Source organism: Dermacentor andersoni, chromosome 7, assembly GCF_023375885.2.
Source record: "Dermacentor andersoni chromosome 7, qqDerAnde1_hic_scaffold, whole genome shotgun sequence".
Taxonomy (NCBI): domain Eukaryota; kingdom Metazoa; phylum Arthropoda; class Arachnida; order Ixodida; family Ixodidae; genus Dermacentor; species Dermacentor andersoni.
In genome coordinates this window covers 11,156,254-11,169,365 of record NC_092820.1, presented here as the reverse complement: position 1 = coordinate 11,169,365, position 13,112 = coordinate 11,156,254, and the positions used below count along the sequence as shown (strand labels likewise).

The following is a 13,112-nucleotide window of genomic DNA, read 5'->3' as shown; positions in this document are numbered from 1 at the left end:
TAAATTCACAAATATACAAAAGAAAACATATTTGCGAATGCTTTGCGTTTGAATAGTGAAACTAGAAGAGGAGGAGCGGTGCAAGAAATGTAAACAACGAGCATAGGTGGCAGCTGCAATGCTAGATCGACGGCATAAATGTCTCTTTCCTAGCCTCCGTAAGAGACTGGAAAAATTGTTTAAAAAGATTCATAGGATAATATAGCTTTTTTTAGTTGATTACAGATAGCCTAGTCGGCCTAGTGTCGTAGATGACACTAGGATTTACTGCTGTGTGCCGTAGTGAAAGGCAGATGATCTGGTAAAAGTATAGTAAAAGTATTCACGAGTAAGTCCTCCGCCCGAGATGTGCAATAGCTTGATCGATTCTGTTTCAAGGAAAGGTGAGCATATCTAGTTTTTATTGTCGTTGGATGTCTAGCTCAGTAGAAAGCTTGCAAAAAATTAAGCGATCCCAGTGCTTTAAAACGTGCTGCACTGCAAGCCTTAAATCGTGTCACGGAACTCTTTTCAAACTGTAAAGCTAGCTTTTCTCCGTGGTACGGCGGAAATATCACGGTTGTGGTTAAGATACGTACGCAGTGAAGCTGTGTGCACAATTCACTTTTTGAACTCACGACGCATTCATGGACAACTTTCAAGAGTAAAAACGAGTGGTAATCGTTCTGTCGTCGAACATTACGGTGGTTTCAAGTTTCTAAAGAGCGCAAAAGCGAATTTTACAACGTGTACAATGAAACTGTTGCGTACGTTGCGAACTCTATACACAATGTGGTTTACAATAATCTGCTTGAAAAAGGCAATAAGAGCGGCTATTTGACGCTATTTTAGAGAGCAGCGGACTACACGCTCCGACATTTTTTAGGTTCGGGCAGTCAACTTTTGGAGCCAAGTGACCGATCAAAGTCTTGTGAAATCACTGTCACTATGTTAGCAAAAATCATCAACTAGACAAGCAATTCGTCACGCAGCTGCCGTACTAATTACAACGCCGCACAGCCGCCCACCGCGTAGCAGACGAACAGGTTATAAAAGCGCCACCTACGGCCGTCGGTTGAACGAAAGTGGGCGCAAGGTGCTCCCATAGAAGCCGGATATCTGTGCAGGTCTGGAGTTCCAGTAGGTCGTGCCCCCACCCATATAGTTTCTCACTACATTACCTAGAGGGAAATCTGGCGCTGCTGCGCTGTGGTATGTAGAGGGACCTTAGTGGTATGCATGGGCAATGCTCTGGCATAAGGTCCCTCTATAATTTCCAAGGTAGCGCCATCTGCCGCGCGTGCCACCTAGGAAGTTCCTGTAGCAGACGGCGCCCACGCTAAACCGCGGCGCCGCGGCATTCGTGAAGTGAAAAAATATCTGCATACGCGCGGAAATAAAACCTTCTGGTGTCTGACTGTGGCGAAAAACGAAAGAAAGACCCGAACTGCTAAATTTAGTCCTTTAATTTCATATAAGTGCTCCAAGAAAATAGCTCAAGAGAGCGTAATTAGGGCTTGATCGCCTCGATTCCGTGTGTTTACATTTCGTTCGTTTGCGCTCAATCGCCGCGCGAGCCTTGGTGATTGCTTACGCTTAATCCCGTATGCTCTGTGAAATCTTTTGCATGTAAGTGTGCTGCGTACACATAGCGGTTGCATTGAACGAAGAAGTCGTGTAAAAATGAAGGCTTACAGTCGCTTGGACCGGAAAACTTTCGACATAACGTCGCTCAAACGTGCGATTCTCAAAGCGCGCGACCCTCACGGCAACTAAACAACATCCTGTGTGTTTGTGGAAACGAGTGCGCCAACAGTCTTCTTGTCGCTGAGTGTGTCTGTCGTGTAGCGATTACACGACGACTGCTGTGTCTTGTGGTTCAATGCTACGAGCCAGTGCAACTGTCGTGACATGATGAAGAGGTGGTATGGATCGTGTCAGCGTGTCTCCTCGATCGTGTTCGGGCTGCCAGCGCGATCTGATCTCGCGGCACACCAACATCGAGCGTAGTGTGTGCGCGTGTGTGAATGTGGTTGACTGTTCTCGTGAACCGTGCGACGTCGCCGCGTAAACTCGAATCATGACGCGCATTGTGTTGTTTATCCATTTTCGCCTCCGTGCACCGCTAAATCCCCGTAAGAATTAGAGGGCCCTTATACGAAACGCACGCGGATTGACCCAGCTATTACTGCACTGTGTTTTGCTGGCAATCCGCGTATCGCTTGTGGCGTTTTTCTTATGTTCATTTGCAGTTGTGTGTTTTTCATCAGTAAAATGGCATTGCCGATTATTGAAACATCTTCGAGTGTAAGGGAAACTTGGAAGGAACGAGCTCGCAGCTGTGTGTAATGTACTTTGATATACTGTATTACGCTTTATTATTTGACGGCCAGTAGCTGTGGCTATGCAGTATTCGTTTTTAAAAACATAGTAATGCAGGCACTTAGCAATATATTTATTCACATATGCAATGCACAAAATACGATTAGGATATTGGAAATTACATTTTGGACATGTTGTAAAGCGCAGTTAACAACGCGCGCACAAACACAGGAAAGTGTAAAAGTAGAATTCGCTGCTGAATTTTATTTTTTATCGCACGTAACGCACTGCGGATATTTGTCAGCGAGTTAATGCGTTTCTGCCCCACTATTTACTTGCATGCTAGGTCATACTGCACTTGCTAAGTCAACGGGCTCGTAATGCACTAAAATCAGTAATCTCCACAAACTTCGGCCGTCAACATTCATGCGCGCGAATGAAATAATACTGCAGCTCTGCACACACAGGTGTATACTTTCTCTCGCACCTTCGTATCGCTCTACGTTACTTTCCTCGCATAGTCGTGCAGTTACCGACGGTTCAGTCTTTCCGTCCATTTCTATACATCCAGAATAACCTTCTGGTTAGGTTTTGTTTGCTGCGCGGGATGCAAAATAACTTCTTGTCGTCTTCCGTCTGATCTCGGCACCCATCCGCACAGCAACAAGGCATTTCGGTCCTTCGCATCCTAGGTCATGCCGATCTATTCAGCGGGCTCACAGCGAACTAAAATAAATACTCTCCACAAACTTTGGCCCTCAACATTCATGCACGCGAGTGAAATACTATCACCGCTCGACACACGCGCGTGTATACTTTCTATGGCACCTTTGTATCGTTGTATGTTACTTGCCTCGCATAGTCGTGCTGTTACCGACAGTTCAAAGTCCGTCCGTGCAATTCTGTGTAACCATACTTTTCGTCTGGTTAGGTTCTGGTTGCCGCGCGCGATGCAAAATAACTTCTTGCCATCCTTCGTCCGGTTTCGGCACCCAACCGCACAGCAACAATGCATTTCGGACCTCCCGAAACGAAATTATCGCAGCGATGTGCAAAGCACAACAGGCGAAACGCGCGCTCTTCGCCCGGCGCGCAGGAACTTTCATGGCGGCAAAGGGGCGGAGCAAGGTCACATGTCACCGGTCAGCCTATCGCAGGCGTTGTCGGCTGGATCAAAGCCTGGCGGTACTTTTAAATGATTGAGGGACTTTACTCTGGCATACTGATGCATGTTGCCAGTTGCTGGTTACCTATTTGGACAGCCAGAGGGCGCATGCGAACCGCACCGCAAATCGCCCTTTTCCCTCTAGGTGAGAAACTCTATGGCATCTTGAGAATGTTTGGCCATTTTGGTGGGTCCATCTGCCAACCATGAGCTTGTTTATCCATTATTATGATGACCATTATCGACGGCAGCGTGCCTCCTCGTTCAGCTGTTCTGTGACGTGCCTCTCCAGCGTGCGGTCTTCTTGCTTCAACGAGGATGGGTGACAATAAATGCAATTTTATTGTTGCAAAGAAAGGTCGGCGTTGCCGGTTGCGGCCGCTGTCCGGATCGCACTACTGCGGTGAGCACGTAGTGCTGTCACCGGCGGAAAACGTGAGCACCTCTTGTTGCGATGACTGCGGTGAGCGCCATATGCATAGGTCGTTTCCCTCTCTGCTTGCAGGGCGAGCAGGGCCACGATCGGATCGCATGTCCCCTGGATTCGACACAGTGAGTTTAACTTGTGTTGCATAAGTGAAGCGCTCTTATGCTGGCTCTGCATTACTTGTCATGTGAATCGTGCGCCGGTCGTAAGGTTTAGAGTTTGCTGTAATAGAGTGGTCTAACGCTGTATTGTCAGTCGCGCAATGTTGGACAAATACCGCAGATATCTCGCAAAGCTCTTACGTAACCCTGTTTGGGGGCTAACGGCGCTCTCTCGCTGTGGCGCCGCGTGTGGAAAAATTTTGCGATGGCGCTGCGAGCGAAATGATAGGGGTGGAGACGCACTTCGCGGCATATTCAACGTAATTTCGCTGCGTGTCCCGAGACCGGTTGCGCGCGCACGCTCTTATAATAGTGCTTTATTTCCACTGCAAATTTTGATTGACACACTTTTGCCACGTATAAATCTGGCATGTGTTATACAACACGGCGTCTTCAATTTTGCTGTCGTTGTCTAGTGCGTCGTCTGCTAGCGAGCACACGTTCGTTGCGCGGACGCTGGCGGACGCCCAGTTTTTCATGCAAAACGTCTGTGCAGTAAAATTTTACGGTTTTACTTACATTGCTGCGCACGCGACTCTTGTCGGCCGGTACTAATTGCAGCTTTAGCCAGGTGAACTGCTGTTTTTAACATTGTTTTCTAAATGTAACACGTAATTTTTGCCACAGAGGCCGCCTATCTGCAACATGAAGCTACGTAAGAAAACGTTATTGATATCGTGTCATTTGACGTGCGTTTATTGTTGGTGGAATATTGATCAGGGACAATGTTCAAATAAAACAATAGTATAGCGGAATAAAATAGGTTCATTAACTGCGCGGCGCGAAGAGATGCAAATGACCAATGTACTTCTAGGTAAGTCTGAGGGTACATAGACATATATCTCCACGACATATATGCAAGAGAAAATTTATAAAATATTCTAAATACATTGATTGAAAAAGTGAGAACTCCCGTCCGGAATAAGCGTGTTTCTTTTAAAATCTGCACCAGCACTGGGTGACCCAATAGACTTTCAAAGAAAAGGAATCAAGGCAATTATTGGACGTTAATATGAACAAGTGTTAAGGCTAAGATATTCCCTATGTACTCGGACTAAATCGGGGAGACTGGGAAGTCTTTACCAAAGTAATCTCCGTGACTTGTCTGACGATCTCCTGCAACATGCCAGCAGGCGAAATGAAGTAGAAACATATAGTCTAATCGAATGCTATTTGTTATTCAGATCATATTTGACTTCAGAATTCACTATTAAAAATGATTGAATAGCCATTTGCATTTGAATGTAAGGAATAACAGCACGTCTGAAGCCTCGAAGGTGAGGGGCCGATGCAAGTGAGGACTCTTATTCTGAATGATTATGCTGCTGAAGAGTCATGGCTGTTGTGCCGAGGTGCACTAATTCCTGCGAGAACACACGAGTGCTAATCAGTTATGGTGAACAAATTCCTAGCTGTCATTCAACATAAACGCCCCATTTTGGAATGGCCTGTACATCTCCAAACTTGATTCCGACAAGGAAAACATTATTTTGACAGTCCCATTTAAACTGGGTGCCCAATGTAGTGCCACACTTATCTTCTTCAACGAACACAGCAGATCTAGAAATATGTTTACGTGTATGTGAGGCATTTTGTTCCTTTAAATGCTTCAGTATTATTCTTATGATAGTGCACTGGATAACTGAAAGCAGCCTTTTATATTGTAGAAGCTCCTTAGTTGAGTGGACGTACTGTTGGGAATGGCATTGCATTGAAGGTATGAAATATAAGCGTAACATGTTTTTTAACAGAATAATTTCTTTCATTTACACCCCTAGAAAAAAAAACAAAGGACGCAGCTATACCTTCTTCCTTTTTCTTGTTCTTTTCTAATTGAACAAATTCTAGTGTTTTACGTCCTGTGATATGCTTATGAGGCCCCCTGTTCAGTTCTCACCACCTGGGGTTCTTTAACATGTACCTAAACAGAATTGCAAATCGAATTCCGCGAGCTGGTTTGGACCCGTGAGCTCGAGTTTAGCAGCGCAGCGTCATATCCACGTAACAGCGAAGGTGTGAAGGGCTACTTTCCCCACTATTGCGTCCGTGTGCAGAAAAAATGCTGAAGATAGTACAATGCCAGGTCGACCCACGGCGGAGGTGACGCAGGCATTAAGCACTCCCTATACGTGGGCCGATCCTGAAGATGGTGCAATACCGGGCCAACCGGCAGTGGAGGTGCAGTTTGGCATTGAGGGGCCCACATACGCAGCTTCGCTGGTCATCCTTCGCAGAGTGGAAAGACACTGAGTTTTGTTGTTGTTGTTAAACATGGACTGGACATAAAATTTCGCACGGCTTACAGGCCAAAGATTAGCATATATAATCGCTACCTAAAACTGTTTTCGGCTCCCGAGTGCCATCCACAATAAAAAAACCCGTCCCAATTACTTTGCGTTCTGTTACGCAAGAAAGACGCAAACATGAATGGTATGTTGCACTGCAGTTCTTTTATCTTTTTCTATCAAAGTACTTCCGGTAAATCTGAGCACAGGGCGCCGGATGGGGGCAATATGATTTACTTGTTTGAAGTGGCAAGCAGGACGTTTATACGTTTTTTCTGGCGGTGCTTTGCAAGACCTACTGATGAAAAACTATATGCATGTCATATCCAATTATAAACACCATTTGGGCGGTCTGATAGCAAACAGTAGCGCGCGAAGCAGTACAAACGACCCCACCGAGCAGAATCACCAGCAGTTTCCAACTGTGCGGCCTTGATGCGGCCCTATTCAGTTCGATCACACTGCCGCCATAGTATCTTTCGTCGTCGCGCGCCTCACCGCAGAGCATGTGCTGCCCCAGCCGCTCGTCCCACTCAACCGTATTCTAGTGCACTCTGACCAGTACCTAATATCACTGACATAGCACTGTTTCGGATCCGGATAGATGTTGCACCAGCTACTTGAAAGAGAAGCCTGGCGATAAGCATGTTGGCCAATTTGGTTTCGCAAGCATCTGACGGCTTTATGCAAGTGCAAAATTTCCGTAAAATGTATGGAGGAAGAAGACATGGTAAAATTGGTGAGTGTGTCCTAGAGAACGGAGGGGTAAAACAAAGATAAATTGGTTCTCATCCTCTTTCTCGATAAAAAAAGTTGCTAACGTTACAAGGAGACCTAGCATGCATGTGCCACATGCTTGGCCAATGCGCTATGTGGAACAAACAAAATATGTCTATAAACCAACACTAACCACTTCTTGACCGTCACGCTGACGCCCGCATCAATGCGAACTGCACCGCGAGAACAGTGCAGCACGGACTGGTCGCAGATGGCTTTCTAGATATAAGAGACCTTTAGCATGTCCGGTATTCGGGCAAGCGCGGGCGGTTTTCCGGTTTAGCGGGGGCGTCAACGTGAGCGGCCAGATTGGTGGCGCCAGCTGGTGGCGCAAAGCTCAACCACACAAACACAGAGCTATGTACTATATTCTGCTTAGCTGCTGGCGTAAATTTTCGACAGTGGCGTAATCGTGTTCACAATTACGCCGCTGCCAAAAATTTGCACGGGTGGCGAAGCAGGATATGGTGAGTTACTGCAGTTTTAGCTATGCGTTTGTCTGGTTGAGCTCTACAACACCAGGCGGCTTCACCGCTCACGTTTACGCCCCGACCACCCGGTAATCCGCCCAAACCGCTCCCGTTTACCGGAATAGCGTACAAGCTAAAAGTCTCTATAGTGACCCGCCACGCGGCTGCCCGGAGTAACCCCCCACCCCTGCACACTTCGCCCGCCCAAAGCTTTGTGTGCGAAGGAAGGCGGTGCGCGCCCTCCACACTCTCTGCCATTGCGTGCGCTAGATGGAGCTGGGATGGGCCTGACGGTCTGCCCAGGCGGCACTGTGGAAGCGCCGGTCACCGGAGCCCTTTATGCCACGCTTTTAGGTTTAGGGTAGTACGAAACGCGATGCCCTGCTGGTGAATGCATGGCTCCGTGTTATATCTGCCGTGGTGGGGATTTTGGAGAATTTCTTGCATGGGAGGCTTTGTAGCATGCCTTCCGTTGCCAGGAAACAAAGCTCTGCAGAATGCATGCACTGCGCACGAAAAGTCGCAGACACTGTTTTGGTGCACTGTCACTTTCATGCGTCTGCAGTTCAAGTCGCGCGATGCCGAGCTGCAACGGCAGACTGCTGCAATATGTGCCTATTCGCTTGAGAATCTGCACCAACTCAGAACTGTTGCCTAGTAACAATGAATTAGTTTTCGAATGAAACTAGTATAATAATGCGCTGGTGTTAGCATCGTAACTCAGCTTGAGTGGCTTTGGTATGTTTTCGAATGAAACTAGTATAATAATGCACTGGCGTTAGCACCGTAACTCAGCTTGAGTGGCTTTGGTATGTGTCGCGGTGCAACAAAAATAGGAGACGAGAACACATATAACAAAAACAGCTTGTTTTAGTAGTCAAGCCTAGAAGTGACTTCATCTTCTAATCTCCGCTAGGCCAATGCACGAGACGAAGCCTACTAAAGCTCCTATCGTTGTCTTTCTCGTGGACATAGAAGAGACATGGCATTTGCCTCCCTCTAAAAAGAAGCATCGCCCCAATACTAGAGGAGGTCACTGGTGTGAAGTTCCTCGCACAATCACTCGCTGACATACAGTTTCACGCGTACTAGTACATGCACTTCAGGCCGGTATTGGCCGCGCCTCATGCAATAGGGGCTATCTGGGGCTACCTCGTAGGTGACATCTTTTAGGTGTCATAGAACTCGATACGGTCCGAAGTACAGTGCAGTCCACTTATAACGGTACCACATATAACGATATATCGGTTATAACGATGGGTCGACATGAGAGTGTCATTTTATGCATTAGGTCTATGGGGAAAAAAAACCATTTATAACGATATGTTATTCACCGCATATGGGATATAATGATAAAAATTTTGCCCTCTGGACGGCGTTTTCCGCGCCAAATAATCGTCAAATTTGTGTTGCTTAGTTCCTTCAAACGAACGATGTCGAGACGAGGTGATGTTTACCTCCGCAAGTTTGTATCTGCCGCCATTACCGCGCAGCGCGTCCCGCCCCGCCCGCGCACCGGAGAATACCTGAGTTGGCGCAGCGCGCCACAAGATGGCACTAGCTGCTTCGTGCGCGTAGGCCACAGTCACTCCGAGAGAGAGAAAAAGAAAAAAATAAGGCGACAAGCAAAGCAGCGCGGTGGCACCCGTCGCCCCGTCCCTCACTCAGTCTCTCTCTCAGCGGGCGCGATAGCAGGCTGAAGCCACCTAGGCAGCGTGCAACCAACGGTGCAACCCAGTTCGAAGATGGCGCCGACAAAGTGCAAAGCTGTGTTGCTTGACACGAAGATCGATATTTTGCAGGACTCTCGACGCGGCTTCAAGGTGAGCACCCTCGTGAGGAAGTATGAGCTCGCCCAGTCGACGATATCAACCATCTTGAAAACAACTGCTTCAAAAAGCATCAGGACGAACTTGCCCAACCCACTGAACCCCCACGGTGGAAGCTGCTGAAATAACCGAGCTCTGGGAGTGGGAGCTCGTTCCTACGGGTTACACAGGTGGTGCAACGATGGAGGAGTTTCTGACTGCAGACAGTGCTGCCTCGTTCTGCAATGAGGTCACTGACGAGGCGATCGCCGAAGGTGTGCTGTCTCGACAGATGGCAAAGTTGTGCGACGGTGCCAACGGCAGCAGCGACAGTGATGAGATTGACAGTGGCTGCTTCACCCCGACCTCGATGTCCACGCAGAGTGCACTGTCGTCGATTTGACTCCTTAATTGATTTTATGCATGCTAAAGGATTGCCGCCAGTGTTCGCGCAGCAGCTGGAATCCATGCACACACACCGCGGTTGTGAAGCTGAAGCTGCCACAAAAAAGCAAGTGCAGATTTCGGACTATTTCCGCGCGCCTAACGCTTGGCATGATCATTGGCGCTAGAAATAAAGTTTGTTTTTCACAGCCTACTTTCTACATCATCCATTCTTTAGAGCAAGTGGCGAACTCGAGTTCGGAGCTGCAAAGGTACGTTCAGTGTTTTTTCTTTTAATAACTGCAGTCCAAATATAGCGATCATATTTTTCGTTTTTCTCGATATCGTTATAAGTGGACTGCACTGTATCGCCTTAATAGCTTCTCGCAGTCCCCATCTTCGTATGGGCGTTCGAACCCGCACTCTGTTGCTGGTTTCGTAGGTTGCTGGTCTATGGTGAGCATTGTAGCAGCCTGCGTCGTAGTCCTGCTGTTTACAGATTTTATGCGTGCGAGCTGTCTAGCTTCTTCGACACATTGTGTAATGGCATCTGCATCTGTGTCAGCACCATCGCATTCGTGTGGGAGCATTGCATACAACATTGTCCGTACTTCTCCATGAACAAGGCTGAACAGAGTCATCCATGTTGTTTCTTGTTTAGCAGTAGTGTACGCAAAAGTTATATAAGGCAAGATCTCGTCCCAATTTTTGTGTTCGACATCCACATACATGGAAAGCATTTCTTCAAGAGTTGGTTAGGCGCTCTGCGAGACCGTTGGTTTGTGGATGGTAGGCTGTTGTCCTGCGGTGAGTTGTTCCACTGAGCATCAGGACATTATATAAAAGCACTGCCGTAAATGCAGTTCCTCTGTCTGTGATTACAGTGGTTGGTGCACTGTAATCTCAACACAACATTCTCTATGAAAAATCATGCCACCTCTGCTGCTGTGCCTTGCAGGAGAGCCTTCGTTTTGGTGTAGTGAGTCAGATAATCAGTCGCAACAATAATCCAGCGGTTTCCTGCACTAGACGAAGGAAGTGGGCCCAAGAGGTCCATTCCGATCTGGTGAAATGGTGTGCATGGGATCTGAATGGGTTGTAGCATGCTGGCTAGTTTTGTTGGGGTTGACTTGTGCCTCTGGCAGCCGAGGCAAGTCCGTACTTGATGTTTCACGGCCATGGTAAGTCCTGGCCAGTAGCACCTTTGTCCTACTCTGTTCAATGTCCGCGTGTAGCCTATGTGGCCAGAAGTGACCTCGTTGTGACCTACTTGGAGTACTTCAGTGCAAAGTGGTGTAGGAACAACCAGCAAATAGTTGCATCCAATGGGTGAAAAGTTCCTTTTGTAGAGAACATAGTTGCGTAAACAAAACAATGACAATCCTCCTAAAAAATTCTAGGGGCCTTGGAAGTTCGTCCGTCTGAAAAATTGATAAGTGCGAACAACTCGGGGTCATCACGTTGTAGGTGTGTAGCGGCGGTCGTATCAAGAACACCGAGGAATGGCGTTTCATCTTCATGGGATGAAGCAGTTGACTCTACCAATAGAGTCGACAGGCAACCAGCATTGGTATGTCTTTTCCCCGACTTGAAGATGACTGTCATGTCGAACTTTTGCAGCCTGAGGCTCCGTCGCCCTGGTTGCCCGGAAGAATCTTTCAGGTTTGTCAAGTAGCGTAATGAATGATGATCACCGATTACATTGAAAGGGTGGCCGTACAGATATGGGCGAAATTTCATACTCGCCCGTACCATGGCAAGACTGCCTTTTTCATTATATCTTCCAGTTATTTTCTTAAAGATTGGGGTGCAACCACACATGTTACAATGGGCAGCCAGATTACTGTACGGGTTTCCTTTTAGTGAAGTGGCATGCTCGTGCAGGCGATCATTAATGCACATCCCCGTTTGTCCAATATAGCAACGTTTATAAATGAGCGGGATTTTATAGACAACCTGCGTTGTACAGTCAATGAAGCTGCGAACATGATTCTTATAGCAACCTTTTTTGCAACAGTATCCACCCTGCTGACTATTTTGCACAACCCACTCAGTTTATTAGGGGCATTGCACACAACCCTCACTCCTGCCTAAGCCACAATTTTCATAATGCTATTGGAAAAACGGTATACCTAAGGAACGGCAATTCTAGATTTCGAAGGCTGTTTCGAACTTCACAGCTTCTTTTACGGCGTTCTTTAACTATTTTATGTTTGTTTTATATTTATGTTCTGTGTTTGCGAGCTGCTCTCAAGCGTTTGGGCGAGAATTCTGTTGAACAGAGCTTTTCAGCACAAGTTAACTGACTAACATCAGCAGGCTACCCAACCAGCGTGTTGTGCAGCGTTGCTGGTGACCTGGTAAAAGAGTTGAAGAATGGCGGAAAACAGACTATGCAGTCACAGCCTTCGAAATCTAGACTTGCCGTCATCCCTTATGTAGCAAGCATGTTACACCCCCTCGGGCATAATCTTCGTTGGCCTGCCAGGCTCGGTGGCCTGCAAAGCTCAGTTAGGCAACATTGGTCATCATCATCATTATCAGCCTGGGGCCGTATTCTGTAGCGGTGTAGCGGTTCAGTCTGGCTGTTACGTCTGGATTACGTCACTCGGAGAAAGAGTGGAACGGGGCGGCGTGAGGGGAACCAATCAATGAGCGGCGGTCTGCCGCAAGATCACGTCATCATTTTTGTTTGTACTTGGGGGACGGTATAGCAATTGAAGGATGTTGCTGGTTTGATAAAAAAACATTGGTTTGTATAGAACACTTGCAAATATAATTTTCAGTAATAAATGTGAGCTTGCGGCGCAGACGGCTACTGGGAGTTGTAATTTTATTTGTGTTGTTTTCCTATTTAGTCGCTAGGTGGCGTACCATATGTTATGCAAACAACTTGCCTCGCTTTGTTTACGTTTTGGACTTGTTCGCACGCCAAAACCGAAACGATGTCGTTGCACAAGGACAGGCAGCTGGGTCCTGTTTCAGCGAGGCAGCGCGAAATACTGGTTTCATTTCTCGAGGAGCACCCCTACCTAGCAAAGGTGTCGTGTGTGCTGGGCCAGCAGCTGACGGCGGCTTTCTGTTGCGCCGTGGATGGGAATCTAACCCATCCTTTTTCTTTGCCCACAACCGTAATGGCCTTGGCGACAGCTGTAATGATCCGGCTGACCGAAGGCTGCGACAGTGCAATCACTTGTTCATTCCCAACGCACTGTTGAAAGCTCCCGGTGGCAAAAAACCGCTGCGCGCACTGCACTTTCATCGTAGTGTCGACACCACGAAATATTTGAGGTCCGAGATGTTCTTCCAGTGCATCGCAAAGACGTCGCACTAT

At 47.4% G+C, this 13,112-nt stretch overlaps 1 long non-coding RNA gene across 1 annotated transcript in view; it reads left to right on the top strand.

Moving 5' to 3' along the window:
• Window positions 1–3,709: 3,709 nt before the first annotated feature.
• The window catches only part of LOC126535573 (uncharacterized), a 30,784-nt gene continuing 21,381 nt past the window's right edge, over window positions 3,710–13,112 (top strand). Inside the window, exons 1-2 of the long non-coding RNA XR_008613444.2 lie at window positions 3,710–3,901; window positions 3,972–4,018. This is a non-coding gene — a long non-coding RNA (uncharacterized lncRNA). The remainder of the gene's footprint in view (window positions 3,902–3,971; window positions 4,019–13,112) is intronic.